The sequence below is a fragment of the Lissotriton vulgaris genome, chromosome 5 (assembly GCF_964263255.1).
Source record: "Lissotriton vulgaris chromosome 5, aLisVul1.2, whole genome shotgun sequence".
In the NCBI taxonomy this organism is placed as follows: Eukaryota; Metazoa; Chordata; class Amphibia; order Caudata; family Salamandridae; genus Lissotriton; species Lissotriton vulgaris.
In genome coordinates, this window is record NC_141693.1 from 1,490,890,828 (window position 1) to 1,490,911,474 (window position 20,647).

General features: G+C 46.0%; 2 protein-coding genes across 9 annotated transcripts in view; one reads left to right on the forward strand and one right to left on the reverse strand.

The window, feature by feature from the left end:
• The window catches only part of LOC147712815 (zinc finger CCCH domain-containing protein 11A-like), a 206,189-nt gene extending 203,599 nt beyond the window's left edge, over positions 1-2,590 (reverse strand). The window contains exon 1 of one of the 2 annotated variants that reach the window (XM_086923485.1): positions 2,394-2,590. The gene's annotated coding sequence lies outside the window, so the exon portion shown is untranslated. The remainder of the gene's footprint in view (positions 1-2,393) is intronic. The other variant, XM_086923486.1, reaches the window with a different exon arrangement.
• A 543-nt stretch (positions 2,591-3,133) lies between these two features.
• The window catches only part of LOC147712816 (zinc finger CCCH domain-containing protein 11A-like), a 507,151-nt gene continuing 489,637 nt past the window's right edge, over positions 3,134-20,647 (forward strand). For all 7 annotated transcript variants that reach the window (XM_086923487.1, XM_086923489.1, XM_086923491.1 and 4 more), the window contains exon 1: positions 3,134-3,252. The gene's annotated coding sequence lies outside the window, so the exon portion shown is untranslated. The remainder of the gene's footprint in view (positions 3,253-20,647) is intronic.

The following is a 20,647-nucleotide window of genomic DNA, read 5'->3' on the forward strand; positions in this document are numbered from 1 at the left end:
TGCCAAGAAGACCTCCTTGAAAGACCGCCTCAACAACAACACACACAACAGCAAGGAGCTCTTCAACATTGTGAAGGAACTCTCCAACCCCAGCTTCAACACCAACGACATCCCGTTGTCGAAAGCCCTGTGCGACTCCCTTGCCGCCTTCTTCCACCGCAAGATAGCAGACATCAACAACAGCTTCAACACCCAGATAGCCCCAACAGACAGCAACACAACAGACCCTCAGCACACCATCAACCATGTCCCCTTGCTAGCCTGGACCAGCGTGAGCGTCGATGACACCATCAAGACCATGAGCACAATCCACTCCGGCTCTCCGTCAGACCCATTCCCACACCACGTCTTCAACAAAGCAAGCAGCTCCACCGCAACCCACCTACGCAACGTCATCAATCTCTCCCTTGAGATCGCGACCTTCCCAGAGAACTGGAAACACGCAGAGATCAACGCCCTACTCAAAAAACCCAAAGCAGACCCAAGAGACCCCAAGAACTCCCGACCCATCTCTCTGCTCCCCTTTCCGGGCAAGGTCATCGAGAAAATCGTTAACAGACAGCTAACCCGATACCTCGAAGAGAACAGAATCCTGGACCCTTCCCAGTCAGAGTCCCGCAGCAACCACAGCACCGAGACCGCCCTCATCGCCGCCACCGACGACATCAGGACCCTACTAGACAACAGGCAGACTGCAGCACTCATCCTCCTAGACCTCTCTGCCGCCTTCAAAACCGTCTGCCACCGCACACTACGCGCACGCCGCAGGGATCCCAGACAAGGCACTGGAATGGACCACCTCCTTCCTCTCCGGCAGAACCAAGAGCGTCCGCCTCCCCCGTTCCGAAGCCTCCAAGATCATTTGCGGCATACCCCAAGGATCCTCCCTCAGCCCGACACTGTTCAATATTTACTTGGCCCCGCTCGCACTCATCGCCCGACCTCAACATAATCTCTTACGCCGACGACACTCAACTGATACTCTCCCTCACCAAGGACCCCATCACCGCCAAAGCCAACCTCCATGAAGGAATGAAGGCCATCGCCGACTGGATGAAGATCAGCCGTCTGAAGCTGAACTCTGACAAGTCGGAGGTCCTCATCCTCGGCTCCAACCCGTCAGCCTGGCATGACTTCTGGTGGCCAACGGCGCTGGGGGCAGCCCCGACCCCCACCGACCACGCACACAACCTGGGAATCATCCTGGACTCAGCGTTCTCAATGACCAAGCAAGTCAACGCCGTCTCCTCCTCCTGCTGCTTCAACATCCTCCGCAAGATCTACAGATGGATCCCGACAGATACAAGAAAGACAGTCACCCATGCCCTCGTCTGCAGCAGACTCGACTACGGAAACGCCCTCTACGCGGTAGCCCCGACCAAGCTCATCAAACAACTAGAACGCATCCAAAATGCCTCAGCACGACTGATCCGCGATGTACCACGACACGGCCACATCACCCCCCACCTGAGAAACCTGCACTGGCACCCCCCACCTGAGAAACCTGCACTGGCACCCCGTCAACAAGAGTATATCCTTCAAGCTCCTCATCCACGCATACAAGTCACTCCACAAGACCGGCCCAGCCTACCTCAACAGACAGCTCTCCTTCTACACACCCAACCGGCAGCTCCGCTCCGCCGACCTCTCACTCGTCACCGTCCTGCGCATCCGAAGAACAACCACTGGCGGGAGATCCTTCTCCCACCTTGCCGCCAAGACATGGAGCACCCTCCCACTGAGCCTACGACAGGCCCAAGACCTGCTGACCTTCAGGAGGATACTAAAGACCTGGCTGTTCGATCAGTAGCGGCTCCCACATCCCCCCCTCCCCCCAATAGCGCCTTGAGACCCTTGCGAGTATGTAGTGCACTTAACAAATGACTGATTGATTTACACCTTTCCGGGTGCCCATTCAGAGACTCTGCAGGACGCCCATTGTCAGCACTTTAGCTCACACCGGTTTAACTCAGCCCCCAAGCAATTCTCACACCTTCAGTCTGAAATGGGCTCTACAAGAGGTGCTTGAGGGTGGCTGAGATGAGGAGCTGCAGCCCAGGTGGAGTCTGCACAAAGCAGCTTACCCGAGATCAGAAGGTGTCACTTGTGTAAATTTCAGGGGCCTCGCACATCCCTGTTGCCCAGGGCCCCAAAAATCCTAGGACCGGCCCTGCCTCCACAGCCATAAAAAAAGTTACCTCCCTTGTTATCAAAAAGCCCACCAACCACAAATGCTCAACTTTAACCTCGTTCGAAAGTCAATAGGTTGAGGAGTATTATTGGCGTCAGGTGAGCTGTTCGAATGTGTTGCAACGTGAGGAGTACATGAACTCAAAGTATTCAACAAAATAGGATACGCTTACTTTCGAATCAACAAAAAGGGGTTATCGCACAGGTATCTTACCTCCCATCTTCCTTCGGAGCGCCTTAAAAATGCACTCCTCCCAATCCTTTTGCCTTGATTCAGATACTAAAACGTACTCCAAAAACTGGAAAGTATCGCGAGCCAATCGGCACTCTAGATTATACTGACTGACATGCTAAAGGATATATAAGGAAGAGGTATTTTTTTTACTGTGCCATCCCATTCACCGCGCGATTGGTTAGAAAAGAGCGTTAACCGGAAGAGATTACCACCGGGTTGACCACCGGAAGTGATAGCTTGCGTCTGCACGGCAAAGGGAACTCTAGTTATATATAGATCTATATATGCTGTCCCCTTTTCCACGGTCTGCAGTTAGTGTTTCTTGAGAATTAAACTTTACACATAGCGATCAAAAACCAAGCTTGTGTTAAAAGAACGTGTGACCCTCAAAGACGGGACAACTGGTGTCCAAACCAAACGACCAAGAAGAACTTTCTGAGAAAAGTGATATCTAATGAGCTGGCGGCCCTGTCGAGTGGAGCTTGCACGTCTACAATATCGGCGGCATCCTCATAAGTTGTTTTATAAAAAAAAGTCCAAGCATAAGTGCTAAAAATAGTCTAAGGAACTAGAGCGGTGCATCACTTCCGGGGTAAATGACTAATCTTTTCCGTTGTGCGGTCTATTCTTTGTTTAACCAATTGACGGCTGTGGAGGGCGGTCAAACCACCAACTCTTCGTCGGTATGGTTCTCTTGCTTGTCAGTCAGTACAAACCAGGTTTCCAATTGGCCCATGCTGGTCTTCAGCTTATGAAGGGTCGGAGAGTTGATGGAAGGCTGGGGTGATCTGGTGTTTCGAATCCTCAGTGGGTAGATCGTACGGGAGGTAAGTACAACGTTTGATAACTCTGCCCGATTCCATGTGTTGGTGAGAGACAGATTAGCGGCGTGTTTACGGCAGGCCCCTTGTTCTGCTTCGTCGCACCGCTTCTTGGATACCCCACATGAGTCTCCGTGTCTCCCTGCGGGTGTCTTCTTGTTAGCGTTCGTTTTTTTTCTATTTTTGATTTTCTCAACCACGTAGGAAATGTACTGAAGAAGTAGATAGGGAGGCTTCAGGGTTGGGACCCTGCCAACATCTGTGGATTCCGCGTCTTAAACCAAACATAAACAATCTAAATCTGTATGTAGAAAAAGCTGTTCACGCATTTAGCGGAAAAAAGAAAGCCATTCTATATCATATACAGACTGTTACTTTGCGTTAAATAAACCCAGTCGAAAAGCGATTCGACAGAGCGAAGAAGCACTTTATCTCAGCTAACTATATTTTATGTTTTTTAATTTGGGGGCAAACACCCATTCTTTTTCATTGTTAAGGCTTCAGAGAGGTCGTCTCGGTTGTCGGGACCATCCTAAGTCGGTTTAAATTTTTTTTTTTTTTTCCCCTTGCCAACTCATAGAGCTGGCCACTACCCCCTGAAGTCAATCAAGTGCCAATTGCCGAAGCCAAAATCATGCTCGAGAGCATCATCCACGAAACCGCAGACGAAGGCATCTCAGCCAAGGCATTGTGAAGCCATCTTGCCGGTCAGCCGGCTTTATACACCAGCATCCCGACTTTCAAGCCCCACAACCGCCATATCATGCTCGAGAATTTCATTTGCAATGTTATATGCAAATGAGACATCTCAGCCGTACGACTTTCTCCACCCCTAGCCCATCAAGCACATCTCAAACTGCACCTGATTTAGCCAGAAGACAGAGAAGCGTCGGATACTACACCCAGCGGGAGAACCACCTTCGTGATCATGGTGTACCACCTTCGTGATCATACTCGTTGGACGCGCGACAATCCTGGATGTCTGTTGGACTGCCCCTCCCGACCGATATGCCAAGTATTCTGCTGCCACTTGTATTATTTATGATATAAAGCAAACACAGTAGACGATGGAGGGAGTGCTGAAACATTTCAGACACTCGCTCCAAGTCACAGATTTGGGTTGAATCCATCAGTGTTCTTTAGCTCACTGCGCCACCCCAGTTCAGACCCAGCTATATGCAAATCAGTGTTGACCCTGTGCATCATGGGAACAGTCTAGCCCAAACTGCCAAGTCAGGTTTTCCCTGGACTGGAAAGAACATACCTGGGTAGGTTTCGGTGTAACACCCCTCATCAGCCGAAATAACTTGAATCCAATGGCAAAGTGAGCAAGGAATCCACGTCTGGAGTAGGATATATTCAACGATCTGATTGAGTTTCAGCGTGTTGATGGAGGTATGTTGGGTTTCTTTAGCTGTTTAGCAGATCTTAGCTTGGTGCTTTTAGATCCATTTAGGCCGCGCCCAGCATTTAAAGATGGTAACGTTTATCTTAGAAGAAATCCAAACAAGTCTGAATAAGATGCGGCTTAGTTTTAAAAGGTGAACATAATTGTTTTTTGCCTCCCAACATAAACTAAAGCCTTAAATGGAAACATTTCACTTTTTAAAATATATTTCCATACCATATGGGTTCCTAGCTCTCCTCGCTTCAGGTTTGTCTATATCTGGGATAAAGTTTCTTGGTTGTCCAAGGTCAATCGCTGTTTAGTGAGCTCCAAATGCAACAACAGAAATTCCTTTTACAGTTTCTGCCCCATTTTTATATTCTCTTGCAGCACGTTTGCAAATCCATAGGTTAAACTCAGGGAATAGTTTCTTTAATTTCCTATTTTTTTTTCCCTGGACCAAGCCACACTGTTTTCTAGTGTCATCAGGAAGGTGAGGTGGGGCTGGAATCTTCCTGTCAGTGCAAAGAGTGAGAGACCTCCTCCCTCTTCTACCTCTTAAATTGTTGGGGAGATCCTCTCTGGGAAAGACTGGATTAGAAATTGGGCCGGGCCCCTCCTTACACTTCAGATGGGTCCTTTTGTCTACTATTCTTCCACTTACCGTCTACAAAGGACTCCAGAATTGTACTTCACTTTGCTGTATGGTTAGGTCCCCGCGCCTCCTTCTTATCTCCCGTATAGAAGAAATCAGTATGGGTTCCTGCGCTGTAAGTCATGCACATGTGCTTTACGCTTAACTTAAACATAAGCTAGACATAAACACACCATCCATGTCCCGCATTGATGAAGCACTGGACCTGGTTGCAAGGTACTAACAGACCATTCATAAACCAAACTGACCAGTTTAAATAGTAGAAGCAAGTAGACAACAGTCCCCGGCAGGCGACCTATAAAAAGGGCGGCAACCGACTTATCATTTAAGTATACCCCCAACTACTCTAGCAATTAATAGTTTATAATGTACCTGTCCGAAGTCGTTTTTTGCTCTTAGAAACTTTTAAAGATTGATCAGCCCATTTGGAGTGGGGATTTAACAGTTTAATATTCAAATGCAACTTTGTCTTTGCTAACGAGTGCACTGCTCTGCCTGCGCTTCTTGAATGTACCTTTTTAGGTAGATGGACTAGTTCTATCATCGATTGCGTGCTGATTACTAGTAATATGAGCGCCTTTGTAACTTCAAAACTTATGTCAATTTTTTGTAGTGATCATAATGTCCTAAGTATTACTTTTATAACTTAGTATGCCTTTCAGGAGAATGGCCTAGAGGTTCATTTAGGAAATTTGAATGTTGACTCCAGTAATGATATTGTTCTTAGATGGAATTCTATTGATCTGGAGAGGCTGATTAAAGGCATTATACAGTTTAGTTTTTTTGTTTTTAACATGTCCAGATAAGCAGGTGGGGAAATCAAAAGTGGTTTATTAGAAAATTTCAACATCATCAATAAGGGACTTAGGGATGCAGTGAAATGAGGGAATCCAAAACCCTGTGGCAAGTTTGATACTAATTGTACTAAAGCACACACTTTATTAAAAATGTCTCTTAATAAAGCATCCAGAAATAAAGAAGTAAAATCTTGTGTGCAGATGTATAGGCCATTCTCAAACAAAGGAGGAAGAAGATTACCAAAGAGCAACACTATTGTTTACATGTAAAGTAAATGATTGTGCTGCCTTTTGGAAAGTGAATGATAACCTATATTTTAGAGATGATGCTGCTCCATCAGTAGAGGGAGCCATCCCTGCTGATGCTTTGGTAGTATATTTTAGTAGCATTGTTTCTGCGCCGTAGGTGGAGCATGGGGAGGCTGTTTATGAGTCACATGGCGTGCAATATACATAAATTATTTCAGTACCTTAATATTCGCCCAGGAGGCGGTAACGGCTGCCATTGAGGATAGCTAGTAGGAATGCCCTAGGACCTAGTGTTATACCTACTGACTTATTTTACAGCTAATATAAACCTTGGGGGCCCGCTGTTGACTAATGTGCTGAATTCTGTGTGCGGATCAGGGATTCTGGACCTATGGTCTCTTTTAGTGATTATGCCCATATTCAAAATAGGCAATTGTGGTGACCCTTACCTGTAAAATCCCATCTCTCTATTGGATTCATCGGTAAAAGTTCTGGGGAGAATTTTTGCTTGCAAGAATAAAGGAATGTGTTGAGAATCAGCAAACGATTGCAGAGCTACAGTATGGATTTTTATAAGGGTTGGGGACCCGTTGAGCAATGTTTAAACCTAAACTTGTTCACCTGGAAGTATACTGTGGTGAAGAAGGTGCCGATATACCTGACATTTATGGAATTGCCGAGTGCCATCATCTGTGTCAACCATAGTAAACTTTGGTGTATTCTAGGAGACATGGGGATAGAAACCCCTATAATTCATCTACTTAGGGAGATTTATTCAGGAACCTGTGCCAAGGTGAGTTGTGGACCACACATCGGGCATTCTCCTCTCCACGCCCTCCTGTATGCTGATGACAGTACTTATGTCTCACACCCCAATTGGCCTACAGTGGCTGATTAATGCTTTTGTGGATGTTATGGCAAAGTTAGATCGCAGGCTGGATTTGGGCAAAACAGTATTCATGAAATGTGTCTCTAAGGTTCATAAATCATGGCAATTCAAAGTAGAGGAAACTCTTATCTCAAACTAACACATTTTCGTATCTGGGGGAGCTGTTTGACAACCTGCTTTCCTGGAAACCGCTTATAATGGCAAGTAAACTCCAATTTATAAGATCTGAGATGACCTTATTTAATTTTGCAGCAACATTGGGGCAGAAGCCACTGAAAGAGATCGGTGGAGTGGAACCCTTCTAAACAGGATGGGGGTTTCAGATCGTATATTGCTGGACTGAGCTATGGTTGTTACATGGCTACTGTACATTAAGAACTTTTTCTTCGGCTTTGTAAGCTAGAATTTTTCAGATCTCCAGAATCCTGAATTAGCTCCAATAAGACTGAGTTAAAATAATGTGGAAAGTTCAATGGTATTTACGTCCGGTTGCCGGTAACTGGTGAAGGGCTCCAAACCTACATAGAACTTGTTCATGACACAGGTTTATCCTAATTAGGCTCATGTCTAATACTGTTAATTGATTTGTTACCTTTGTTAGAATTAATGGCTGGTCTGTTGCACTATCGAATTGTCTGTGTGACTATTATTCAGAACAAAGCATTCTATGTTCATTTGCGAGTTTAGTGCTGCACTGAGGAAGTGATATGTATTACCCGTTTTAAAGGCAATGCATTTTCGGCAATGTAGGCCAGCTCTTAATTTTTTTTTCTCCAGCAACTTTGTACATTACTGATATGCTGTACAATGACAGTTACTATTCGGAAAGCTAAGGATGTTGTGTATTTTTAATTCATTTATACGTAAAATATTGTAGCTTTTTTTTTTTGTAAAAAGAAATTCTGGCTTGGCATGTATTTTGTGGTGCTTTTACGGTTTTTCTTGAAGCCGATAAAGCCTAATTAACGATGATGACATGTAAAAAGGCTGTCTTGCCACGGTTACTGCCATTCATTCTCTAGAGATTGGTGGGATGATGGTAGTTGCAAGGAGTAAAGGAAGGTGCACAGTGAGAGCTGGATTTTAGACCTAGATCATTCCCTTGGCGCCTTACAATTTGAATTTGAGGAGGGATCCTGTTATTATTGAGGATAAGTTCTACTTCAAGTGGACCCTGGTTACAGGAGCAATACCTTACTGCTGCCTCCAATGCAATGTTTTTCAGAAGTGCAGGACAAAATGTATTAACTCTATAGACTACTAGACCCATCATCTTATCTATTTTTTCTGACCAAGGCCATGCTAACTTATAAATCTGAAAGATTATTTATTGGTTTCACTTCCTTATCCCTGATGTTCAGCGTTTCGAAGAGACTTGGGTGGCATATGAAAGGTTATAGTGCTCCGTGTGATTGTTTTGCTTTTGTAGTGCTAGATTTGGTAGACACAGACTTTACCTTATTTGACAATGGCAACGGAGAGGAGTTGGGACTAGGATGGTCAACCTCGAATCTGGGGAACTGGGTTAGAGTCTCGGCAATGACACTGAACATCCTGTGATTATGGGCAAATCACTTAATCTCCCAGTGCCTCACAAAATGACTGTGTCTTCATGTAACGCAACTGGTCCTATGTAAAGCGCTCAGATACCCGATACCGGGTCAAGTTCGGCTATATAAAACTAAATCACGCAGCCAAATTGTCTATGATATGCAAATGTCTGCGGGTCAATGAAACATTTGTAAAACCCTGTACTCGCCCTGAATGTCTGTTTCCTCTCTTTGACACTTTTTCTAAAACCTGGAGGACTGCCTGTCAATGGCTTTATTTTCGCACTTGAAGCGCCATATGCGCCCATTTCAAAAGAAAAGATGTCTGCCCTCAAAACACCAATGATTTTAATGAGAACTTTTTTTAGTTTTGATTTGGAAATTTGCTAGTAATCTTTTTATAGTTATTGAATCTAGTAGGTACGCAGCCAGAATTAGTCTATGCATGTCATTTTTAAAATAATTATTTTTATTTTGAGTGGTGCATGTTAAGCAATTTTTGAGTATGCCACCTATACGTTCATGATTTTTGCTTCTAAATATTTTGTGTTCGGCATGTAATTCAATGCCTAATTCTAAATAAATATTGTCCCCAATGTTGTCATTTGTGAGTGGATAACAAGCCTATATATAAGCAATTCTTTGCTTGGAAGAAAAAAATGGTGGAGGGGGTGACGGAGACCTGTGCATGAGGCATGTCTAAAATGATCTATTTTGATAATTGTTGCCAATTTCTTCTCCATCAGGCCTCAGGTCAAGATGTTTATAGAACAGTTCCTCCTGAAGCAATGTATAAGTATTATTATTATTTTTAAAAAAATTTTGGAAAACCTTTATTGGTACTTGAATCGGGTACAACCAAAGCAATACAGACCATCATTAACAGCCATCAGGACGGGAGCGGATAAAACAAAGCAATTAGTCCATAGCAGCACGAAGTTCCGCTCCAAAAATACTTGGTTGTAACCCAGGAAAGCATTCTTACCAGAAGGTAACAGGAGTAAAGAAGGTTTCATTTAAAAAATTAAATAGGAAAAGCAGGATCTGTGGCATTACACGTAAAACAGAACAAAGCAAGGGATAATCAAGAAGCAGGATGGTCATAGTCAGGATTACTGTCGGTAAGGCATGGAAGTTCCAATACAGTATTCAGGATAGTCGAAATGCAAAGCAGTTCTCCCACCGAACAGTTCCAGGCCTCAGTGGCAAAGCATTAAAAATCACCCTCATTGTTCAAAATAAGAGCATGCGGAAGAGTATCCCCACAAAGATCCCAATTAAGAAGAAAAAAAGGGAAAGTAAAGTCTAGCCAAGAGCAGCAAAAATAAAGAAGGCCATAGAAACGAAGAAGAAAGAAGGAAAACAACACCACCCCTCCCCCAACCCCCCACCCTGCACCCCTGCATGTGGCTACGGCCTACCCCCCTAGCAGCGTGCCTGTCGCCCATTATGAACCCGAAATATAGACGAGAAGAAGAGAAAAAAAGGGAAAGGCGATCACACATCATGAAGTAATGAAGAAGAGAGAAAAGAAGAGATCTAACAGCCCACGATAGGAAAAGATGGTGGGTGGGGGGTGGGGTTGGGGGGGGGGGAAGCAATCAGCACAAAGGGACCGTGCATCACGCCGATAGCGGGTTCCAGCGGTGTCTAGGGGTAAATTGGCCTCCATGGCGGGTGACTGGCGTCCCACGGGTCCGTGTGGCCGCTGTTGTTGAACTGGCGGCCGGGTGCAGTGTAGCGCGAGGTCCCGGCTGCTGGCATCGGGCGGGCCGCTCCGCGCGAAGGAGCACATCCTCGTCAATGGAGCGCGGATTTTCGCCGGAGTCGGACACCTCGTCTCCGCGTTCTTCCGACGCACAGGAGCTCCGTTTTCGCACGGGGCGTGCGAGCAAATCGATCGGTGAGGGAAGAAGGTCGGCGGAGCCGGGACCCGGTGCGGCCATCTTGGTCGCCGGCCCGGCTCCGCCCCTCATATAATTATTTTTTTAAGAAAGGCTTGAGGGTGTTCCTTTTTCTAGCATTGTGTAGTCCACGTTCATGATACCAACATTTATATTGCCATAAGATCATGTTTTCATCTCAACACTTTGTTTTCGTCATACTTGTAATAACAATGCTTAAGAAGGATGTCATTCTATCTACTTGGCGCTAAATAGATCTGTATGCGCTTTTTGTTGTTATAAGTCTATAGCTGCAAACAGAAGCTGTGCAGCATAGGGCAGTGGAAAGACGTATGTTCCCAGCTGCCTTCAGAAATACAACATCAAGGACAACTATCACTGATCTGTGGAAGCCTTGTGGGTTTTCTCGGGGTCCAATACAGGGGACATACACAAGTATCAGATTTGTTTCAAATCTGCTCTGATTAAGCCTTATGCACTAATTGATGCAAACACTCACACTCTTCTGTGGTTGTCTATCCCAGCGTTCTCCCCACCCACATTTCTCCCTATCCATGTCACAACTAGGTAGGCTAATACAATTATGGCATAGATTAGAGATGCATCTTGTAATTTTTTCACAACATATTTTTGGAGAATCCAGGTATCCCTTACAAGTGTACAGGGGCTTGCTTTATCAATCCCCAGGTACTCTAGTTTTGATAGCGTGGGCGAGCAGCCTTAGGCTTATCAGAGGGGAGTGTTGGGCAATTGTTGCACACACAGGCAATAAATGAAACTCACACTCATTAAGGAAATCCAACACCAGTTTAGAAAGATAACAGATTTTTATATTAAGTTAGACACACGGATATACAAGATTAGGCAAGTACTTTTGAGTTAACGATTTTCAGAAAAACAGAAAATACAGCCGTCAGATTTGAGGCATGAGCCTCGAATGCGGTAATGTTATCCTACCTAAGAAAGACACTGCATAAGGAGACTTGCAGTGTTGTTCTTGTGGACTTAAGGTAAGTAGGTTCTAAGGTCCTTAGAACTACCAGCAGTCTTGGTTTACCGGCCCTGGTGTGTCCAGGTTGCAAGGGTAGCCTCAAACGCTGCTGCTGAAGTCTATGGAGAAAACCTATAACAGAAAAATGCTGAAAGTTGGGACCTGGGGACAAGTCTGTTGGAACACAAAGGGGAGCTCTATTCTTGAGGGTCTATTTGACAAGGGAGCACTTTCCGTAGGCTTGGACTCGGGATGTGGAACTCTGGTGCAAAGGTGTTTTTTCCAGGGGGGTTGCTTGCATTGGAGGCTCTCACTTTTTAGGTCGACCTGGAGATGGGGACAAAACAGGATGCAGGGCCACTCTTGACATTGGTCTCTCTGGAGCTGATGTCCAACGTCTGTGTTGGTGTCTGGACACTGAACAAGCCTAGGCTGCATGTAAATACTAAATTCTGGGATGTTCATGGGAGGTGGGATTGTAGCCAATGTGCTACTTACCCGTGGGGGTCTCCACACCCCCCTCACCCATATGACCACTTCCTATGAGGAGTGGGCATAATCCATCCCAGGGTTCCAAATTCCATCAAAAACAAGGTGGTTGAATCCTTCTTTTGTGGAGCACATCAGGAAGCCCACCTTAGTGGTGTGAGTAGCCTGGTGGTGCAACAATCCTACTAGCATAGCTAATTTCCCACCTGTTCTGGTGCCAAATCTGCCACAGAGCTGGAGGTGGCATCTCCCCAGTCTGGGGGAAGCCAGGTCTCATATAAAAGGTGGCAGGGGCTTTGAAGTCCCTGGCCTTGATATGCTAAATTACTAGTCATCCTGCTGGGGGAGGTATGAATACCTTCCTTGGGAGTAGGAGTTATTGGCTTTAGAGAGTGTAGACTCCCACCTACAGGGGGCCAGAAAATTCCTATGTGGTGGCAGATTGGTGGTACCAGTCAGCCAGCACACTACAGTGGTAGTTTCTCACATGGCACCTTTAATGTGCCCTTTGGGTGCATGTCATAAGCTAGTGCTGGCAACAGTACAGATTTATTAAGACGAGGTGTTTGAAACCAAACACCATTGTTTCCCGTAAAGCCATCATGTAACTGTGGAACGTGTTAATGACCAGTGGCCAGTGCAAATACTTAAGATGGCTTCCTTGTTCACTTTTACCATCTAGCAATTGAACCAGACACCAGAGGGGCATAGCTGATCTTGCAGTTATATGCATTCACATGTAATACAATGCACCCCTGCTAGGCCTGCTGTAGGGGTGGCTTACATATATTACATGTAGTGACTTTAACACCGCGCACAGTGAGTGTGCCATGTTGTGTTTTTAAATATGGTTTGCACCATGTCACGCAGTCTGCAGTAACAGCCTGCATGCAAGTTGCATGGGGGTCCCTTAGGTTGGCATAATTCATGCTACAACCCTTATAGACCCTTTTAAGTACCCATGCTCTAGGTATCAGGGGTATCCCTTACTGAGGACTTACAGGGGAGCTAAAGTGTGTCCCAATTGTGTCACAATGAGAAAATGTTCCTTGTTTTAGGGAAAGAGCACAGGCACTGTGGCCTGGTTAGCAGGAACCCAGCGTACATTGGTCAAAAAACATCAGTACTAGTGGTAAAAAGGGGGTGTGACAAAACTTTCCTAATTTCATCTAGAGTTTTGTTGTTGTTCCATATTACTTTATATTTATGCCACTGAGTAATTTGGTGATTTTTCCTGAATGCTTGGTAATTTTGGAAAGCCCCACTTTCACTTGAAGCTTAATTTTCTATCTGTGCAGACTTCCATACAAACGTGTAATTGTTCTATTAGAGTTCCTTTTTTGAAAACCGTAGTTAAAATATTTTTCTTCTGCTTGCAGTAGAAGTATTTCTGTTTTTACTGAGTTTTGTATCCTTACTCTGAGCCAAAATTAGCCATACTGTTCGGGTATTTTCTAAATTTCGCTAAGTGGAAGGCCGGTACAGTACCTCAAGATCAGCATAGAGATGACTCTGAGTTAAGATCAGACTCTGCCAGGCATACAGTATCCATCCTCTCGCATCCTGGCTGCAGAGAGTTTTAAAAGAATAGCAAAAATAAGAGATGAGAGAGGGCAGCACTGCCTAGTCCCTCCAATGATGGTAATTTCTCACGAAACACTTTGTGTAGCATTGCAGGTGCTCCTGCATATAATCAAACAAGAGATTTGATGAGCTAGGAAGACAATCTAAACCCCTTCTGTGCTGCCTATAGAGATACCTTTTTGGAATAAAATAAAAATCGCTACAATCGGTCTATTTTGTATTGTTGACATCTTTTGTCCATTTACCAGATAATGAGTATTGGTTCCTAAAAGCCTCCCAGACATGCATCTGCTTTGTCTTCCTGCATTAAATCTCCTATCACCCTCCCACCCCCCTTCGAATTGACAACATTTTAATTCGGAGTTTTAAGTTGAGAAATGGTGAATGAACAATGTGACCCACATTCCGGAGGGTCTTTCCCTGGTTAAAAAAGAAAACAAGCATTTACAATGCAATGGTCTCGGCATTATTAAAGGTAGAGCTGTTGGCATTGCTCATGACATTATTTTTCATTTTAAAAAAAAAACATAAATAAATGGTATTGTCATTTACAATGGCAATATGTGAGCATTAGAGAGTAGTAGAGAGTATTCGCGGACACAGAGCCACACACACAGACAGAGCCACGCACACGCACACGCACACACACAGAGCCACGCACACACACAGAGAGAGCCACGCACACACACAGAGAGAGCCACGCACACACACAGAGAGAGCCACGCACACACACAGAGAGAGCCACTCACACACAGAGAGAGCCACGCACACACAGACCGAGAGCCACGCACACACAGACAGAAAGCCACGCACACACAGAGCCACGCACACACACAGACAGAGCCACGCACACACACAGACAGAGCCTTTGGAGACTTCAAGTATTGGCCATCTGCTGCCCAAGAAAGCCGATCTTCCGCAGAATTCACTGACCTCTTAAATAGCATGAACTTTTCCCAGCACGTTCACACCCCTACCCACCTCAAAGGCCATATCCTTGACCAAGTCTGGACGTCCAATCTCGACATCTCCCCTCCTGCTGTCCTCCCCTGCTCCTGGTCCGATCATCGCTTCATCTCCTTTCAACTACATCTGCATACTTTGTGCCCTCCCCCCCCCCCTTTGCTAAGAATCTCGTAGCTCGTAACTGGAAAAGGGCCAATATGCCTGATTTTCATGATTTACTGGCCTCCACTGCACCCACGTCATCTAACTCACTCGGGGATCAGGCTGACCATCTCGATGAATGGCTACGTCAGGCTAGCAATAAAGTTGCCCCTTTTAAAAAGATCAAAGCTAAGCGCCCCCACGACGCACAACGGTGGTTCACGGACCAACTCAAAGGGGACAAACTTGCCCTGCGGCAAGCTGAACGCCGTTGGCGTCGCAACTACGACCCGCAGCTCAAACTCGTCTACACTGTATCCTTAAAGTCTTATAAAAAATCGATGCTAAGACGGCCTACTTTTCTCAAAAAATAATGGACTCTAACAACAAATCTAAGGAGATCTTCTCAATTGTCAACGAGCTTTCCCTGCCTGATAGGGTCACCCCCCAACCCAAGCCCTGTGCGACTCGTTAAACTCCTACTTCATCGAGAAAATCATAACTATAAAAAACAATATCCCGACCCCTGCGTCCCCTATTGCTCCTCCCCTTCCCCCCAGGAACACCAGTATCCTGACGGAGTTTCCTCCTATCTCCCCACAAGATTTCGCCTCTCTTCTTATCAAAGTTAGCTCGGGGTCTCCCAATGACTGCTGCCCCCCCTCGGATTCTGAGAGAAGCCTTTCTTGCTTGTCCGGACACCCCACTAGCATTACTTAATAACTCTCTTGCTACTGGGGAGGTCCCTCGCTCTTTCAAACAAGCAGCCGTTCTACCCATCTTAAAAAAAACAACACGGACCCCACTATCCTAAGCAACTACCGACCCATCTCCCTCCTCCCTTACTTAGGAAACATTTTGGAGACCTATGTAACCCGCTGCCTGAGCTCCTTTATAGAGAAATCCTCCTTCCTGGACCCCCAACAAGCTGGATTCAGAACCCTCCATTCCACTGAGGTGGTCATAGTAGCAGTTATGGACGCCCTCAGGAAAGGCGCAGACAAAAACATCTCTCAGGCCCTTGTCCTATTAGACCTCTCGGCGGCATTCGACACGGTCGATCACACCATCCTGATCGACCGTGTCCACAATGCCGGCATCCAGGGGGTGGCCCTCGAATGGCTCAGATCATTCCTCGACCAGCGATCACAATCTGTTCACCTGTCCACCTTCTCTGCACCTTACACATCCCTCACCTGTGGTGTCCCACAGGGCTCTGCACTATCCCCCCTTCTATTTAATTTGTATCTGCAACCCCTCTTAGCTTCCCTCCGCAACTCCCCGGTCACAATCTTCAATTACGCAGACGAACTCCAGTTAATTTTTCCCATTGATTCCCTCCCTTCCTCCCGTCTCAATTTTCAGTCCATCATGCTGACCATCGCAGAGTGGATGTATCACAGCCAACTAAAGTTGAACCCCACTAAAACTGAGCTCGTACTTGTGGGGGGGTCCCACTCATCCATGGAACTCCACCTGTTGGCCAACATCCCTGGGGACGGCACCCACTCCAGTGAGCACAGTCAAAAGTCTGGGGGTGATTATTTCTGAAGACCTTTCAATGAGACCGCAAATCAACTCTGTCACCTCATCCTGTTTCTTCCATCTTAGGCGGATCCGCAAAATCAGCAGCTTTCTCACCAGAGATGCCCTGATTCAAGTTATCATCGCTCTCATCACCTCTAGGCTCGACTACGCCAACATGCTGTATGTGGGGATTCCTGCATGCCACCTCCACCGACTGCAGCTGGTGCAGAATCAGGCTGCCCGCCTGATTTTCCGCCAGCCTAAACATCAGCATGTCACTCCTCTCCTCCGTAGTCTGCATTGGCTCCCTGTCTCCAAGCGCTGCACCTTCAAGCTGGCTTGCTCAGTTTACAAAGCCCTCTCTGATGCAGCCCCTGCTTCCATCTCTTCTGTCTTGACTCGCCACATTCCCCTTAGAGCTCTTCGTTCAGCATCTCTCAACCTCCTCGTGGTCCCCAAATTCAAACGGAAAAAGCACGGTGGTTTAAGTTTTTCTGTTTTGGCCCCCTCCACTTGGAACTCCCTGCCACCCACACTTCGTTTATGCCCCAACTATGACTGTTTCCGCAGACTATTAAAAACCCTGCTATTCCAATCTGCCTACGAATAACCCCCTCACCCTTGATCACTGTACTTGTCAAAGAGCGCCATGAAACCGTTGGTGAAAGTGCGCGGTATAAATAATTTTAACGTAACGAGCCATGCACACACACAGACACAGAAAAACCGGGATGACAAGCATGGAACAGAGTCAGAGAAAAACCGGGGGAACAGAGTCAGAGAAAAACCGGGGGAACAGAGTCAGAGAAAAACCGGGGGAACAGAGGCAGAGAAAAACTGGGATGACAAGCGGGGAACAGGAGTAAGAAGCAGACTAGAGAGCTTCATGGAAGGAGTAAGACAAAGGCAGTGGGCACACCAGGAGTAAGATGCAGATCGAGAGCTTTGTGCAGCCACACACACAGCCACACACAGGGAACAAAGGCCAGAAAAAACTTTCAGAACGAGGGGGCAGGGGAGCAAGCACAGCCAGGTGGCAGGGGAGCAAGCACAGCCAGGTGGCAGGGGAGCAAGCACAGCCAGGTGGCAGGGGAGCAAGCACAGCCAGGGGGCAGGGGAGCAAGCACAGCCAGGGGGCAGGGGAGCAAGCACAGCCAGGGGAGCAAGAACAGCCAGGAGGCAGGGGAGCAAGCACATGGAAGGTTAGTTTAGCAGAGCTTCACTTTGCAAACCGGATCACAGCCAAATACTTCTTTCCAACTCAAGTTGATGAGAAAGGAAGAATCCTTCACTGTCAGAGGAATCACTTTATTAAACTCACTGTGACTTTAACCTTTCCAGACTGGATTACTACAGTTTCTAGTCAGGGCACCTCTTGGATAACAGGCTCAAGATATTACAGATTCTAGCAGCTAAACTGTATGATTTAAAGAAACCAGCCACACCACCAGCACTTTAAATGTGATCCACTCACTTTGGAGAAGAAAATTCAAAAAGCTGTAGTCTGTGCAGAGATTCACCATTGGCGATAGAGCACCCTACTTATCGCGAGTTGGTGGTTGACTTTTTTTCACCTTTATGCTCCAAATGATATAGCAGCGAAAAATCCCAATTAGCACAATCAATAGCATCAGCCCTGTCAAATACCCGTAAAGACAAATAACATCACAGTAAGTGTAGCCTCACAAAATACAATAACGTACATAAAATGGAAAAGGAGTGTCCAAATGAAGGGTAAACTATCAAACATTAACAACGGTTACATTGCAATAAATCACACTGGGTTGATAACCAAGTAAAAATAAATATCCTAACGATCACCTCAATGCCATGGGCAAACATTTTACATTAGTAAATATAAAATGACTGCTGGGGCTAATGGTTAATATGTATATAGCTGTATATGTGTGTATGTAATTTTTATATAGCACAAACTTAGCCAAAAGACAGTGAACACTAGGTAAAGATGCAGTCAATATGTGATTTTAGTGTAGCTGGTTTCTGAACTGTTAGTGCAGCATTATGTAGTGATCTTTAAAAGAAATGTATTTGCAACTTTTTCCTAAATTATGTCAGGATTTGGGCATCTCGGATGGCTACAGAGATGTAGTTCAAGATTCTTTACGAATAGATACAGAAGGGTGGTAAAATGTTTTGCTTTTCTTCATAAACAGTCTGATGGTGTCCTGGCTTCGGTATGCCTAGAGTCACCAGAGATTTTTAACTTATCAGTCATTTGGGAAGTGGTATGTTTGTGACTGCTTTGTATCTATATGATGCAGCTGGTTTTAGAGCTGGTTCAGGGTCGCACGGGCATACGAGGTGGTGTGCTACTGCATGTGTGGAGTCTACAAGGATGCAGAGTCGTGCACTAACCCCATCCAAATACATACATATCAAAAATACCTGTAGCTTAATAAAAAGTGCTTAAAATGTTGCTCTACAATGGTGATACCTTAAACACCGTAGTATTAATGTTCTATTACCGTTACCGCTACACTAAAATGTTTATTTAGCCATTACCACAAGGATGAGGCAAGTGCATCTGCCTGCATAATGGGTGCTCTTGATACGATATCTGCCTTCACTGGGATCCGGTGTGTTGCGTTTCCCATAACATCAGGAAGCCCTGCTGAATAAGAACGATAGAAACATTACGACGCCACTCAATAGTGGCCTCCAGAAACATTAGGTGTTGTTCAATGTGTGTTTTCAGACACATGCAGCTCTTCACTCCCAGTCACCCGGGGCCCACCTGTGGGTGCAGTGCTCACCAGTGCCTGGCCCTGCAACCCTCCACGCTCCTCCACATTCTTTGAAGCCCCACTTGTAACTTTCTCCTCCTGTATCATTACTGTTCCTATTGTGAAGCGCTACCTTCGGCTAAAGTCCTCGCTATATAAAAACGCCCAGGCTCCCAAGCTCGTCCCCCCCCCCCCCCCCCCCCCCCTGAGGAACCACCCCCCGTAAGGCCCCTTTCCTCACTGCGCTCTTCTGCTCCCCCCCAAATTCCTTTACTACCCTTTAATCCCCTCCCCCCGCCGTCCAGGACACAATCCCCCCCACTTTTGCCTCTTGTAACATGTAACTTTTCCCTCCTGTATAGTATCGGTTGCTACTTCTTGTATTTGCTGACAATTGTCCCTCTTGCCTCGTGTAACTGAACATTGTCCTTTTGTAACCTGTTCACTTGTAATTTTCTCCTCCTGTATCCTTACTGCTCCTATTGCGTAGTACTCCGACACCTTCGGGCAAAGTCCGCGCCACACAAATATGCATAAATAATTGCAGCGTGTCTAGTAGGGTACCGTGCAACACCTAACCGGCCATCCCTCGCACTGAAGCTGGGCGCCCATGGAATCCCCCCTGCTGACCCGCTCATCGGCCAGGCCATCCTAGAACTAGACATGCTGCTCAGCTGCCGCCCATTGCTTCCAGCCCCGGCCTGTCTCACCCAAAGGAGGCCCCAACTCGAAATCTGCCCCCCACCTCCCGAGCGCCCTTCCCTCGTCAAAACTTTCACGCGTACACCCCCCTTCAAAGCTTCGCACCCACCCTTCCTTTGATCCCCTCTGCCGCTCTTTATGCTGGCAGTTGGCACCTCATCGACACTTGAAACCAGTAAGGGTAGACCCTTGCACAAACCACGCTGAAGTGGCCCAAATAAGTCTTTCCTGCTTTTCCTCAGATGTCCAAACCTAATTATATGTTCCCCTCTAAACCCCTAGTCGCGCGCCTAACATGTCTTAATTTCCGATCCATCCGCCTGATTCATCAAGCTTTTATGCGCTCGCAAAGGGCCAGATTCTGAGAATCCGGCCCTTTGCGAGAGCGATTTTTTGCATTTGGGATTCAGCATCCCAAATGCAAAAATCGCTAATTGCGATGTCGCAAATGTGCGAGGAATTACATTTAAGGAATCTCTATTAGAGATTCCTTAAATGCAATTCAACATCCAATTTAAATTTGCGAATTCGCGATTTCTTGCCACAATTTACCGCGAGGTCAGACCTCGCGGTAAATTGCGAAAACTCAGAAAAATGCATTTAAATGCATTTTTTCTGAGTTGCATGTTACACACACACATGTCCTTTGGACATGTGTGTGTGCAACACCTGTGTGAAATTTCATTTGAGGGGTGCTACAGGCCTTTTGGCCCATAGGAATGAATGGCGAGTTATTCCTTATTTGCGATTAGCAATTTGCTAATCGCAAATAAGGAATCAGTAGGAATCGCATTTTATTATGCGATTCCTACATGATTACCGTTTT